General features: G+C 37.8%; 1 pseudogene; it reads right to left on the bottom strand.

The window, feature by feature from the left end:
• Window positions 1-11,898: 11,898 nt before the first annotated feature.
• LOC143641274 (aldose reductase-related protein 2 pseudogene) lies at window positions 11,899-12,765 on the bottom strand (annotated as a pseudogene).
• Window positions 12,766-16,491: the final 3,726 nt, after the last annotated feature.

Genomic DNA, 16,491 nt, shown 5'->3' on the forward strand with positions numbered 1-16,491 from the left:
AAAATATTTTAAAACACTGAATTCATTAAAAGATTAGGAAAAATTTAAGGGAAGGGATATGCCTAGGAGGCTCTTTCTTAGACAATTCTAGACTATGATGCAGCTGAACATAATTATTGACAGGTCTAGTGATGCACGCACTTCACCAATGCAAACTCAACTCTAAGTGGAGAAGAAAGTTTTTATCCCATTGACCTCCCCTTCTCTCTTCTTCCGTCTTTTTCAAAATAGACAGTAAACTTTAAGTGGTGTTCAATCCCTGGGTACCAAAAACAAAAACAAAAACAAAAACAAAAAAAAAAGAAACATTTATGGTCCATCATGCTGAGTTCTATTTTTCTTTTTAATCTGTGAAAATATTTTGAACATTAAGAAAGACTTCAAAGTATTTTCCCCTATGGATTGGTGAGAAATGAGTGGAAGAAAATTTTATTTCTTCTATTATTTCTATCATTTATAGCAATTGTTATAAATTTTTTATTAAAGCCAATAATAATGATGATAATAATAAAAGTAAATGATACTAAGTTTCATTATTAATAATAATTGTTATTAGTGCATTTCTGGTATGGTCTTTTCTTTTCAAAGAAATGACCATACCAGAAATGCACTAATAACAATACCCAGGGATTGAACACAGGGACATTTAACCACTGAGCCACAATATCAACTCTTTTTTATTTGTTATTTAGAGACAGAGTCTTGCTGAGTTGCTTAGGGCCTCACTCAATTGCTAAGACTGGCTTTGAACTTGGAATACTCCTGCCTCAATCTCTCTAGCTGCTGGAATTACAGACTGGGGTGTGGGACTACTTCAATTGCCCACAAATTTGCTGAATGTTTATTATGTATACAACATGTGATAGGATACTTTAGGAAATGCACATATGAGTAAACACTGTCCTTTTCTTTTTAATTTTTAAATTATAAATGTTAATGCATATTAATTGTACAACATGATGAGTTTCACTGAAACAATACCCATATACTTTTCCCCATATACTCTCTTCTAAGAGGGTCCTTAAACACTCCAAGTTAACATCTCTTTTTCTAATTGCTAATAATAAAAGTAGGCCATTACTTAAACTTTTAAACTTTTTTTTTTAATCTGTGAAACAGCCCATGGTTGAGAGGAGCATTCCAGAGCCAGATCTATCTGAAGTTAAATTCAGCTTGGCTATTTACAGGTTGAATACCTTTAGACAAGTCACCAATCTTTTTCGCTATCAGTTTTCTTCTGTCAAATGTGTGGATAATAATATAAACCATATAGGTGTATAAATTAAACATGATTACATTTATAAAATGTACATTGAAGAGTCTGGCAAAGAAGTGTTCAATGTTAGTTTTTTGGTTATGGGGATATTGTGAAATATGGCAAAATTTCTATCTTGAGTTCAATGCTTTTCTCCTTTCCACACTAAAATTTGAATGCCATTATGAAATGGAAATAGCTCAAGTGAAATGGAGTAGAAGTTTACATAAGAAAAAATATATATAACATTGAAGTCTTCAGGACTATACTTGAGACCAGACCAAAATTCTGTTGGGGGGAAAAGAAGCAGTTGTTTGTTTTGTCAACTATTTCTCTCAGGAGAATCTTCTGGTAATTAATGTGAGCATTTCATTTTAATATTTCAGGCAGTAGTGGTGCCCATGTAGATCATTGTTAAATTCTATTAGAGTATACAGCTTAAGCACCAAAACCTTGAATGTAATTTTCATCATTCACAATTTTCAGGTATGACTCCATGATTATAATGAGGAAGAATTATTAGCAGTCAGTAGCTGACTATCTTTTTCAGAATATTTCTCCCATGTGCTTTATTTTTCCTCATATAATTGGAGCCAAAATGGTCACATCTGTAAAAATGTGTAAAGGCAATTTATAGTATAAATTAGGTTGTCAAATTGCTACTTTCTCATTTCATTGAGTAAATCTTGAATGATGAATTTAATTTGTCTTCTTCAGACTTATCTGACATATTTCCTGCATGGTCCTTACTACAGCCTCATATATAAGAACCTTTATATTTTTCTCAGTTTTTCTTATTAATACTGATTAGTTGTTAAATAATATTTGCTGTTAAAGAATATTTCAATATATTAAAGTTAAGTGTTTGTTCATGTTTCACTCTAAAAAACAATAGAAAACATCATTAAATCCAGAGCACAAGAGAATTATATTATTATTCAGTATATATATATATATATATATATATATATATATATATATATATATATATATATATACATATATATATATTTTTTTTCAAAGAATGTTACTACTTCATTTTTTATCATGTATCACTTCTTTTGTGGATGAAAAAAAAATTAGATATGTTCTCTTTTTCAAATCCCCAAATTTGAAATTTATCCCATTATTTAAAAACTCTAAAACTCTAATTTCCTTTTCTTGAAGAGTTTCTTAACCTCATTAGATCACAGTATTGCAAGCTTTTATAGCACGGTGATTTCTTAAAAGATAACTCCTTAAATATGCTGCAACTGCAGCTTTTGATATTTTGTCATTATCCCATTTTGAATATTAGAGTCTTATGAGTAAAAAAATAAGAAAAAAGATTTCACTATTTTAATGTGCTTGTGTTTACAATAGTCAGATTTTTTTTTTCATTATAACTGACAAAAATCCAACTCAAACCAAGTAAAAAGTGGGAACGAATGGATGAAGAATGGGGTCTGTTATAGAATTGGTAGAATTTCTGAGGGGAACAAATAACTTCAGTTGCTTCAGGGAGAGGAACTTCAGGTCTCACGTGACCAGGACTTGGCACCATTTGTACCTCATCCGCTAAACTTCATTGTCTCCTCCAAGTGTTTTGTCCATGGAAGCCCAGGATTACAACTTTCTCGTTCTATGCCTCAGGAAAGAAAGAGTCCCTTGAAAATATCTCAGAAAAAGATCAGAATGATCTATCTTGGAGACTTAATCATGCTTTAGACAATCCCTTTCTCTAGAGATGAGGTGCTATGATTGACCAGAACAAGATCCTGTTCCTATCCCTATGGACCAGTCTAGGGTGATATACATAATCAGCATTCCCATCACAACTAATTGGAAAGTGGGAAGAACAATTTCCCCAAGGTGGGGAGTAGCTGTTAGCAGATGAAAGTGGGAAGGGGAAAAGTATTCTGCACTGATAAAGATAGTAGATATCCTACTTCATGTACAACCAGAGAAGAGAAAAATTGTTAGTGTCTGTAAACAAGTCTGGATGGCGCCTGGCAAAATGCCAGAGGGAGTGGTTTGTGAAGTAATAAAAGCGAGCCATTAATTGTGGAAATTCCTTATTGGTTGACTGCTGTATCTAGTTTATGTTAATTAAGATAAGCTGTGTGGAATGTATAAATATGGCTCCAGTCCTACAATAAATGGCTCCTGGAGCCTACATCATGGGAACAAATTTTTACTCCTCACACTTCAGATAGAGCCCTAATATCCAGAGTATATAAAGAACTCAAAAAATTAGACAATAAGATAACAAATAACCCAATCAACAAATGGGCCAAGGACCTGAACAGACACTTCTCAGAGGAGGACATCCAATCAATCAACAAGTACATGAAAAAATGCTCACCATCTCTAGCAGTCAGAGAAATGCAAATCAAAACCACCTAAAATACCATCTCACTCCAGTAAGATTGGCAGCCATTCTGAAGTCAAACAACAAGTTCTGGCGAGGACGTGGGGAAAAGGGTACTCTTGTATATTGCTGGTGGGACTGCAAATTGGTGCAGCCAATTTGGAAAGCAGTATGGAGATTCCTGGGAATGCTGGGAATGGAACCACCATTTGACCCAGCTATTGCCCTTCTTGGACTATTCCCTGAAGACCTTAAAAGAGCGTACTACAGGGATACTGCCACATTGATGTTCATAGCAGCACAATTCACAATAGCTAGACTGTGGAACCAACCCAGATGCCCTTCAATAGATGAATGGATAAAAAAAATGTGGCATTTATACACCATGGAGTATTACACAGCACTAAAAAATGAAAAAATCATGGAATTTGCAGGGAAATGGATGGCACTAGAGCAGATTATGCCATGTGAAGCTAGCCAATCCCTAAAAAACAAGTGCCAAATGTCTTCTTTGATATAATGAGAGCAACTAAGAACAGAGCAGGGAGGAAGTGCAGGAGGTAAAGATTAACATTAAACAGAGACATGAGGTGGGAGGGAAAGGGAGAGAAAAGGGAAATTGCATGGAAATGGAAGGAGACCCTCATTGTTATACAAAATTACATATAAGAGGTTGTGAGGGAAATGGGAAAATAAACAAGGAGAGAAATGAATTACAGTAGATGGGGTAGAGAGAGAAGATGGGAGGGGAGGGGGGGATTGTAGAGGATAGAAAAGGTAGCAGAATACAACAGTTACTAATATGGCATTATGTAAAAATGTGGATGTGTAACCGATGTGATTCTGCAATCTGTATTTGGGGTAAAAATGGGAGTTCATAACCCACTTGAATCTAATGTATGAAAAATGATATGTCAAGAGCTTTGTAATGTTTTGAACAACCAATTAAAAAGAAAGAAAAAAAGGTGGAAAAAAATAAAATAAGTGGCTCCTACTCCTGCTGTATCAATCTACACAAGTTGTTCATCACCCCCCGGTTATTTTGCTGCAGCCGGACTGTGGCAAAAAATTCTGCTCCATTTGTGTACAATGAATCAAAGAGCTTTCTACTGTCATGTATAACTGATTAGAACAATGAGCACAAAAAGATAGTAAATACCTCTAGCCTAGAGTGTGGGCATGTTGAACACTTAGGTTACCGGCTTCTCTGGATACAGCTGAGAATCTGTTGGTGGTTCATATCCTAGGATTTGTTTATATGAAAGACCTTGGAGCTTCCTTGAAAAATCCTCAATCCAGGGCAAGGGATTGTCATGGTACAGAAGTATGCTTTAAGGATAATGAGCTAGGATAAAGGATAAGTAATGGCTATGGATATGGATATGGATAATGGATATGGAACTGGCCCAGCCCCTGTGGAGTCATACCTAAGTCCTTGAAAGGGGTACAATAAAAATGTGAGTAAATATGAAAGACTATTTCACTATGATCTCTGTGGGACTCTGAAATGAAAGAGGTCAGAACAGTTCATGACAATAACTTCTATAGTGACCTGAGGTGAGGGTCAGCAGTGGGAATGTGTTATACAAAGGTGTGACTACCTGGAGGTGTGGCTCATTGGGAGCCACCTTTATAAACCAGCTACCATGGCCAGAGAATGCAGTTTCGTAGCTATATTGATTCTGTTTTCCCAACAGGCAATCTGGTAAACACATTAAAGCTAAAAATATTATTCACTTATTCATGTATTCATTAATTCATTGAACAGATGTTTATGCAATGTGCAGCAGACACAATGCACAGTAGATAAGATATTAAAAGGAACATGACATAGTCATTGAAATGAGCACAGACATAGGAACACACAACCACAATGCAGTAGTGTCAGAGCTAGAAAAGAGGTGGGTGGGGTGTGAGAGCACAGAAGAGAGGGAACAGGGTGTGAAAGAAGATTTTTTTTCCTAAAGGGCAACAACTAACTTGAGTTTCAAAAGATGCATATGAACATTCACCCAGCATATTAGGTAAGAAGAGGCATTCTCAGAAGAAGCAGCAATAGTAGAAAGCATAATACAGTGCATTTAGGGACCCGAATGGGATGAATGTTTGGTTGAGGAGAGTGGACAATGAAATAGTTCACTATACCAAACTTGTCAAGGATTTTGTAGCTCACTTGGACAGTTGGATATTATGGTGGGGAATGGAAAGCCTTTTAGAACTCTTAAGGACAGGATAGTAATAGAAAATTATTTTAGCTCACTCTAGCTATACTGTGGGTTATGGATTGGAGGTAGCTGAGAATGGAGGAAGTTCATTTATTTAGAAGATGTAGGTAGGGGTCCCAACTGAGATTCTGTGAGGGTTTAGACTAAGGCAATGCGCAATGACAGAAGGGAAAAAGAGTAAAGGAGGAATGAGAAGATTTGGTGATTAGTTGGATGTGGACAGAGGAGAAGAGTTTTTTTTTGGCATAGTGCTCAGTTAGGATAGGTGAAGTTACTCTGTGGTCACAACAAACCCTGAACTCTCTCAGGCTTAACCTCAAGGCTTTTTTTTTTCTTTCTAATGCAGTCTCCTTCATTTGAAGCTATCTTCTTGGAATTCTTGCCCTCTAAGGATGCCACCATAGGAATCCAGAATATGTCAACCCCACCTGACATGAAGATTTTTGAGCAGAAAAGCTCTCTGCCCTCCCTCAATTTCCCTAAAAGCAGAACGTAAGCTTGCAAGGAGTCCCCTCCTGCCGTCTCTACCAGGAAGGGTAGAAGTTATCATATGGGACAACTCTCACTAGCTCAGAGTTGGTTTATCTTCATATGTCTACCTGTCCATGGTGTCCACCTCGGGAGACCTAAACCTGTTTTCCCTTGTTTGTCACTTCTCTTCATAGTTCTCTGTGGAAGACACTGTATAAGGCAGAGTTCTGAGCCACTGTTCTGAGTTGCCTTTCGTTGAGGTTGCTCCTGTGTGAGGTGCACTGCGCACTTACAAAAAAGTGGTTTGTCCTTCTCTTGTTAATCTCTCCTTTTGTTACAGGGCTCTGTCCTGACTATGAACTTATGAGGGTTAAGAGGAAATTGTTTCCTCTCTGACACCCTAACTAGGGGGGTGGGGAGTGTGAGAAAAGTAGTGTTTCTTAACTACCATGTGGAAGAGACACTATCACTTCCATTCCCATTTTCCTGTCCATAACTAGAGGGACAATCCCAGTGTGATTGCAAGAGAGGTGAGAAAATATTTAGAAACATACAATTATTTGATGTTGTTCTCATTAATAGTGTAGATTAACAATAAAGACTCTGAAACATGCTGTCTGGGTTTAAATCTCAGTTCCTGTTCTTACTAGCTCTGTTGCTATGGGCAATCTTCACTTAATAGAATTCTTTTGAAAATTAAATAAAATTAAGTGTCCATAAAATACTGAGTACCTAGGATGGTAGGCACTTAATATTTTATGTTATTATTAGCCATCTTAAGATGATTCCAATATTTCATTCTGAATGTGACATGAAAAGGGAAAAAGGAGGGGAATGGAACAAGCTTAGGAAGGAGAAGTGAATGTGTAGCCATGTTGAGTTTGCAACATCTGTGGGACCTCCAAAGAAGATCCTTCCTAGGCAGTCACAAGATAAAAATGGAGTTTGGGAGACTGGTGGGGGCCAAGAGCTTAAACCCAGGAATCATCAATAAATAGGTGATGCTTTGAAACTTGGCCATGGGCAAGGTCACCTTGGGTAGGTGAATAAGTTCAAGGAAAAAGAATTTTGAGGATGGAACCCTAGAGAATACCAACATTTAAAAAGTGAGAGGCGGGGAAAAAGAGTACACATAGATATACTTGTTACAGGGCTGGGGCCTTCCAGGAAACTGAGGCAGCACGAAGACACCTCCAGCCTTGAAGCCCTTTTTCTTGTAAGTCAGAAAGATTTCAGACATGTCAATCAAAGTAACAGGCATGAGTTTATTGAAGAGATAGGAAAAAGGAAAGGGGACATTGTCAAGGGAAAGAGTAGATTCTCTTAGAGAGGAGGGGGACAGTGTGCCTTTCCTGCACTCCAGTTTTTTGTTGTTGTTGTTTTATTTTGTATTTTGTAGATGGACACAATAGCTTTCTTTATTTATTTGTTTTTCTTGTGGTGCTGAGGATTGAACCCAGGGCCTCAGACACGCTTTACCACTGAGCCACAACCCCAGCCCCTGCACTCCAGTTTTATTGTGGATCCCAGAGAAGTTTCCAGAGAGTTCCACCCATATCCACCTCTTGACTTTTGACTGACAGCAGAATGACATCAGGCTTTAACATCCCCACTGCCAAGACAATTCTAGGTCACTTTGGCCTGTGTTGACTGATTTTAGTTGGATTCTTTGCCATAAATTCTTACATATTTTATACTAGGAGAAATTATCCTCATCTCCCTGTGTTTTAAGATCTGGTCTGTGTAAGGGTCACAAAAGTCTCCCACTTCAGTAACTTGGGTTCCTTTTATCAACATTATTTTGGACCTTCATTTCTCCTATAGATCACAGGTAGTTTGCTGAGGAATGTGACATAATCTGTCCACTTAAGCCAGGCAGGCTGTAGGTAACTTGCTTCTTGAAAAAAAGAATGTGGGGTCAGTACAGTGGGCCCATTTTATAGAATTATTCCCTTAACCTCATGTTCCCAACATTTGCACTCTCTGTTCCTATCATAACCAAATTAGTAGGAGGAAACCAAAAGGAAATAGAAGGGGAGTTTGAGAGAGCATTAATCATTTAATAATTAGTAACAACTTACCAATATTTAATTTTTCCTTTAGTTCACCAGAATAACACTATTTGATATTAACTTCTAATTGAATTTAGTTTATAGTTTTAAAATAAATCATTATTAAGCAAGGCACAGTGGCACACCTGTAATTCCCAGCGGCTTGGGAGACTGAGGCAGAAGTTTCACAAGTTCAAGGCCAGCCTCAGCAACTTATTGAGGCCTTAAGCAACTTAGCAAGACCCTGCCTCAAAATAAAATAAAATAAAAAAGGTCTGGGGATGTGGCTCAGTGATAAAGTGTCCCTGGGTTCAATCCCCAGTACAAATAAAGAAGAAATACAAGATAGAATTGAGGTTCAGTGGTAGAGCACTTGCCTAGCATATGTGAGGCACTGGGTTCAATCCTCAGCATCACATGAAAAAATAAATGAATAAAATAAAGGCAGTTGGTCCATCCACAACTACAAAAAAATGTTGAAAAAAAAAGAAAAAATACAAGTGTAACTGAAGTGGGAAAAAATCAGGTTATAATTATCAGCATTTAGAATCCATTTTTTTTTTGGTCAGCATTGAGTTAGGAAAGCAACTCTTCTCTTACCAAAGAAAGATCTTCTTGTTTCTATAAGGAATGCTAATGAGAAAGATACAAATCAGGCCTCAGGAGCAGCAAAAAATAAATACACACACAAAGTAAAAGTGGTTCAAAAAATAAAGACACATACAAAGTAAAGTGTTAAGTATTAATCCAGTGGTTTCCTGCTCCATAGAGGCAATTGCATGAATCTATAATAGGTTCATTATAGATTGTGGAGAAGCAAAGTACTTGTACTGTTGACAGTGGGCCTCACACTTGCTGTCTACGACCACATGACTCCAGCCCAGCTCAATAAAGGGTATTTCTGAAAACCTACAACATAGTGATAGTAGCTTACCCTCTGACTGGAAAAGGGCACATTGGCGGGGAGTTTCTTTGCAGCTTTGATCATGAGCTATTTGGTGTCATTTCAAGTTATTACTATTTTTAAGTTTCTAAAATTTCAACCATCTAAACTTTAGTATACTGCCATCAAGTGGTGGGAGGGTCTATAAAAGTAAGAGTGCATTGTATTTTTTCTGCATTTTATTCTACTCAAACTGAGGAAGTTCCCAGGTCTGTGAAAGTGGAAATGACTGGAATTTGTTATAAAGTAGGTGTGAGGAGATGGTTGGTTTGAACCTCACAAGAGGTGACTTTTTTAAAAAATAAAAAGCAAATAAAGGTGTGAAAAGGATATCGGAAAGCTGAAGAATATTGTCACTTCTCCCAGACCTCATAATCTCTGTGGGGAAAGGGCAAAATAAGCTGCCTTCTTCAGAGAGGGCAGAAAGTGGGGGTTTTCACCATTCTGAGCTACTAAATAGTGGACCACATATAGAAGATTTTTAGTAAAGAATCTGTAGAATAGAATCTCTTGCCCAGAGAGAAAGTTTGACCTTTACCCTGGCTTTGGGGAAATAAACTGGGCCCTTGGGTTTTTGAGCCTGATAGGAAGATCTTTGTTTGCTGGGTACCTTGAGTCACACACAATAGCCTAGCAGTGTAATTCAGGGTGGGGAGCTGACCACACCTGCACAATCTTCGGGAGGGGGCTGGCCACTGCAGAAAGATGAATAGTGTGACTTAAGGTGAGGGCTTTGGTCATATGATATCAGTCAACCTAGAAACTCATTAACCATGTGAGGAATCAACTAATCAGGACTTTGTGATGAAATCCCACTAAAAACTTTGGTAACCTTCAGGTGAGTTTCCCTGGTTGTATGAGCACTGCTTTAGGACAATTCTGGGACAGCCAGTTGTCCTGACTCCACCAAAGGAGTTTGAGGGAAACTCAAGGATCTTTGCCCTATGAGCCTCCTCCCTTGGCTGATTCTCATTTGTGTCCGTTTTTGCAATTAACGATAATCCTAAATATAACAGCTTTCAGTGATTTCTGTGAGTCTTTCTGGTGAATTGTCAAACCTGAGGGCTCTAGTCAGGGTTTGAGAACCCTGAACTTGGTGGCAGAAGTAATGACAGTCTTGAGAAGCATGGCCTCCAGCTTTGTAGCTGGTCTTTGTAGTTTTCCTCAAATTAGGAAAAAGTCTGTGGATCTGACTTTCTTTGCCTTCTGACAGAAAAAAGTTTATATTTTAAGGACTCTGTATGCTTTCTAAATGAAACATCCATTAGGCTCTTTTATCCAGTATTTTTCTAAAATAAGTTCATGAAATCATTTAGTAGATAACCTATTGAGTTTAATTGAGGTGTTTAAAGTAGTTAAAAAAGAATTAATTTGAATTATTTTTGTGTACATTCTACCAATTTTTTTAATAAAAGAGAAAATAGCATGTTGTATTAATACTTAGTAATTGTATGATGTTTGGCAAGTCACAATTTCTTTGCATTCAAGATGGAATTTGAGACCAGGGAGAGATGCTGAGTCTCAAAGGAAGGGCCTTTGACCCTTGCCCTTGTAACATGAGGGCAGTATTCAAGCACAGAGAGCACTGACACAACATTGTGAAACTCTGCCATGGCTTCACCTCTAGACCCAACTCCAGCACCATCCCACACCATCAGGCTGCTGTGTCTCCCTCTGGAGATGGCCTTTATTCTCCCTTGATTATGTCTTTACCTTCTTAAATAAGATGTGTTTATACTTTTGACACATGCTAAATTCTTTCCCATGGCATATGCCAAGAATCCCACTGGTCTTGAAACAAAAACCCCTTCTCAGAACCTTCTTTGGAGAAATCTCTTCTCCTGTGACAATGACTTCTAAAACTAAAGATAAATACATTTTCCATAGGTACTAGTTGAGGATTAAGGATTAGTGAAAATGAAGGCTGAAATGAGATACTATTAATTTTTATTATCTTTTTAAAATTCTTTTTATCTTTGTAGTGTTATCAGAGTTCCAGATGTTTAACATTTGATCAGATCAAAAATAAGTGGAAGAAATTGTCATTTGCTCATTTGAGTCATACTTCCCTGTGATAGTGTTCTCTTGGTTTAAAATGTGGATCTAAATAAAACCTTGCCAAAGGGGAGGGAGGAAGAAAGGGGGGAAGGGGTGGAATAGGGAAGAAAATTGAACAACTTAATGTGCATGTACAAATCCAACTATTATGTATAATTATAATATACCTGTAGGTATAAACGTGGCTGTACAACCAATGGGATCCTGCAATCAGTACATGTGAAAAAATAAGAATTCATACCCCATTGAATCAAATGTATGATATGTCAAGATCATTGTAATGTTTTGAGCAACTAATAAAAAAAATTAAAAAAATAATATACCAATAAAAAATTTAAAAAGAAACCTTGCCTAGATTCTGAACTATAACCAGGTTGGACACAGTATTTCACATAAGCTTAGCTACACTAGGGCTCGGGGGAGCCATATCCACTTCAGTGAAGAGAATAATCCACCAAATAATCCCCTCCGGAAGTTGACCTGCAGTATTTGATATTGAAGGATTATTCCACCAAATAAGCCTGGTCAGCCAGAACACAGACCCTCTAGTTTCTATTGAAGCTGACAATGATGCCATCTCCTCATCACTCAATTTGAACTCAATGACCTGAAAGTTCTCAAAAATTATTCCATGCCACAGACTTGGGAATCACCACCATATGCCTCTGGATCTAGAACAAGATCAGAATCTGCACCAGGGAATTTGTGTGTGTGTGTGTGTGTGTGTGTGCTTTGTAACAATCTCTTTAACCGGGATTCTCCAGAAGTGAAGAGTATTTTGGCTTGGGCCAAGGTCTATCTGGAGAGCCCAGGGGGTCCTAGACTGATACAGCAATGCCCTGGGAGTGGCAGTACTGGATCAGTTTCTCCTGGGTGAGGTATGGGTGACACACAACCTGATTAGTCACTGGTTCAGGTCTGAGTCCAGGCTTGCTCAAGATGAAAGTGATTGAAGTAGAAGACACCAAGGGCTATAACCAATCCCTCATTTACCAGCTCCTCCACGACCTTCCAGGCATCCAAGAATGTTAATATACTGATGAGGCTATTGCCTTATCATCTTTGGGGAACAACTCCTTCTCAGGCTGAAATCCTGTGGCCAGTGAATAAGACAGATGTTCAGATAGCCCAGTTCTTCTGACAGGCTTCCTTCCCAAGGTTTCTCTCAAAGAAGGTATATCACAACTGTCTAAGAATGAAGAGGTATTTCTATGTTATAATCTTCTCTTGGATCTTGAATGTCTTCTCCCACCTCATTCTCATTCTAATAGATGGATATACAATCTATCTGGAGATATCCTGCATCAGTGTCTACCTTCACACCTTCTTTGATTTTGACTGGAGTAGACTTCATGTGCCCAGACCCAAAATGGGCATTTGGCTTTGGTGCTGAGCTCCACAAAGGTGGCCATGGTGGTACATAAATAGTTCTGAGAAAGCAGATAGATGTCTAGTGTCATATTATTTTAAAAAAATTTTTAGCCAAATATCTGGCATATAGTAGATGTTCCAAAATTTTAATTAAGAAAATGACAATATTCTAAGATTTTTATATAAGATTCATGCTTTATAAATTTTACTGACTACAGAGTTTTGAGTTGCTAACATTTTTACCTTAATTTTCCTTTAAGAAGCTAATTTTGCCAGGTGCAGTGGTACATGTCTGTAATACCAGAAGCTCGGGAGGTAGAGGCAGGAGGATCACAAGTTCAAAGGCAGCCTCAGCAACTTAGTGAGGCCCTAAGCAACTTAGTGAGACCCTGTGTCAAAATTAAAAAAATAAATTAAAGGTCTGGGGTTATGTTTCAGTGGTTAAGCACCCCTGGGTTTAATCCCTGGTATGAAAGAAATAAAGGAATAAAGGAAGAAAAGAAGAGGTTAATTTCATCTCTGTATCAATTTATGAGCTGAAGGTATAATAATCTTAGGCAAATTACCACAATCAACTACATTGTAGTTACCAATTCTGTACAAATTATTGTTCTTAAATGAATATAGTTTTTTTTAAAATTTATAGAATCAAACTACCTTATCATTTTATTATTGTATTTTTATATATTAAGTATGTGAAATAAACTGATACCATTGTTTTTAATGCATTTTGACTAGCAACTTGTAGCCACAAATTTGTGTGTGTGTGTGTGTGTGAGAGAGAGAGAGAGAGAGAGAGAGAGAGAGAGAGAGAGAGAGGAGAGGGGGGTGGGAATTGAACCTGAAACAAAGACTTAAACTTTTCACTTTTGCCTACAAATGTCTTGATAGGTAACTAAAAGCAGGATTAAAGATTTGGCATCTCTGCCTTCATTTTGTATCTGTTTCCTATAGTCTGAGTCACTTTAAATTCCAGAATAACAAGTCTGATGGATAAATATCTTGTGACAAGGGTCAAAACTATGTCCAAGGCAACAGCAACTTTCTCAGAGTGACAAGAGCCTGATAGCCAAATCCTGAGATAAAGATGGAGACCACTACTGACCAAGATCATCTGACCAATATCATCTGCAGCAGCAGCTGTGAAGAAAAGCCTCTAGCTGTGTAAACACTCAATCCTTGACCTTATTCCCCTTTCTACAAGATCTCAAAGTCATTGTCAGCCCCTGGATAGAGATAAGGACACAGGTTCCCTTGTCTCCCAAGATAACTACACTGATTAAAGTTTCTTTCATGCTTTTCACAATTACTTTTTCTATTTGTTTTTTGGGGTAAGTGGCCCAGTCTCATCTGTTGAATTCCCAGAATCAGGTCTACCACTCTGTAACAAACCCAGGGCCTCAACATTCCCAGCCCTAGTCAAATTTTGATTATTACAGATCCACAAACATACTTTTTTTTTGGGGGGGTGGGGGCAAATTTCTTGCATTGCCACTAGCACTGACTTATCTTTTAGTCATTAATGCTATTTTTAAAAACTTTTCTTTTTTTAATTTTGATATATCAGACAAGGTATATTCTTAAAATGCTTACCAAGATAACTCTTGAGTAAAAATGTAACCAATATTTTATAGAAATTTCCTGTTATTGTTGATCAAATACAAGGTGTTTTCAAGTCAGTCTGTTTTGTATTATGATTCTGCCATGTGTGTGTGTGTGTGTGTGTGTGTGTGTCCCCACACCTGCTATACAATTTATATAATACTGATTAGAATAGGTACTTTCTTGGCCTTGTGAATAAGATATATTCTTTTTTTCACTTCCTCAGTCATGAAAAAAATATCCTATCAACTATTCAAAAATAGGCTATGGATCTCCATTCGAACCTGCAAGCTGTATATTTACTCTTCTTTTTGAAATTCTGCCTTTCCGGGAAAATTACAAAAGGAAGAAGTGACAATAGAGAGGAGCAACTTTAACTGTCCCTCAGTTCTTTTTGCCCTTGCTCTTCTTTTCCTGACCTCTCATCTTTCCACTCCTTCAGCATAATCGGCTTTAGGCCCACAAGTATTTGGTGAGTCACTTTGGCCTTTAGTGACAAAAGTATGTGGGCAAACGTCTCCAGATGAGCTCTGGAAACTGTTTCTATGGACACAGGACGCGTTGTTTTCGGATCAGCGCGCGGGGAGTTCCGAGCCACTGGAGAAAGGAGACACGTGGTTTGTTTGGAAAAGCTGGAGATTAACATTTGTAGGGAGGTAGGAGAGGCTCTTTCCACCTCCTCCCGGCAGGAGGGTCTGGGGGAGAACGCGGATGGGGAGGCGCGTGTCCGCCTGGGCAGGGGTGAGAACGGAGGGAGGCTGGCAGATAGAAAACCCCTTCGCCTGTTCTTCACATTACCGAGCTGCCTCAATTTTGTCCCAGATTTTGGCTTCCCATTAAATCATTGCAGCATAAAGTGTTTCTACTTGTGCTCCCTACTTTCTGAACCGCATGGAAGGGGCAGGGGAACTGGGGGCGGGCGAGACGTGGGAGATGCCCTCAAGGGAGCAAAATTGATGCATTCCTAACTTGCCCAAGACAGAAAATACTTGGAATGGTTGGCAGGAATTCATAACTCTTGTGGTTGGTAATTATGGTGTGATCTCGAGTTGGCCAATTAATTCATCAAATCCTTATCTGATTGGTTGCTCACAATATTACCAAAGCATGTATACCATACTTTTAAAATTCTTTGATTTTTTTTCCTCCTTTGGAAACTTCTCTTTTAACCTCAAATTGGTGACAATTGTAGTAAAGGTTAAAAATGAAGAGTAAGCTTTCTCTCAATTTCTCTTATAACAAAAAAGAGCCAAGAAAATGTATGTTATGTCTTGAGCTGTCATCATATGTGAACGAATTTAAAACAAATAAAATTTTAATACATGTTTAAAGAGAGAGAGAGAGAGAGAGAAAATGTATGTTATGTCTCTGAGCATATGGACCAGGTTTACAGTTACATCTTTTTACAAAAAATTTTTAACTAGTTCTCTCTATTCAATGGCTACCTTAGTTTGCAGGTCAAAAAGGCTGGGAGGTAAACAACAGAAATTTGTATATTCACAAAACTGGAGGCTGAAAACCCATCAAGGTGTGGGCAGAGCTACTTCTTCCCAGATCTCCTGGCTTGCAGGTGGCTGCCTTCTCTCTGTCCTCACAAGGTCTTTTTGTGTTGTCTCCCACCCTAATGTCTTCTTACATGGCACCAGTCATAAGGACCAAGGCCCACCCTAATAATGTTATTTTAGCTTGACCTCTTTCAAGGTGAACTTTCCAAATAGGATCACATTCTGAGGAACTGGAGGTTAGAACTTCATCATATGAGCTGGATGGGAGGTATAATTCAGCCTATAACATGAACCATTTATCAACATTTTAGATTTAAAAGAAAAGAAGATTCCTCTGTGTCTGCATTTCGAATATGAAGTGCAGGAATTCACCACTTTTTTTCATTATGGAGTAAAAATCAACCATTTAGGAAATAAAATGAGGACTTACTGTGGTCTCGGGATAGTGTTTAGAGTCTGTGTTAGATAAAAACACAAGACAGGGGCCTTGTCCTCAAGGAATAAATGTTTAAATTGATAAAGCCATAAAATGGAAGTAAATTTTAATGTCTCCATTTTCTCGATAATTGCTCACTTCTGCTCTTCAGTTTGTGAGTTTAGAGATTTTTTTGGTTTCCCTGAATTATTAAGAGGAGACATTGAGAACTTGCTGAAGAAGCC

Source organism: Callospermophilus lateralis, unplaced genomic scaffold (genome assembly GCF_048772815.1).
Source record: "Callospermophilus lateralis isolate mCalLat2 unplaced genomic scaffold, mCalLat2.hap1 Scaffold_93, whole genome shotgun sequence".
Classification (NCBI taxonomy): Eukaryota; Metazoa; Chordata; class Mammalia; order Rodentia; family Sciuridae; genus Callospermophilus; species Callospermophilus lateralis.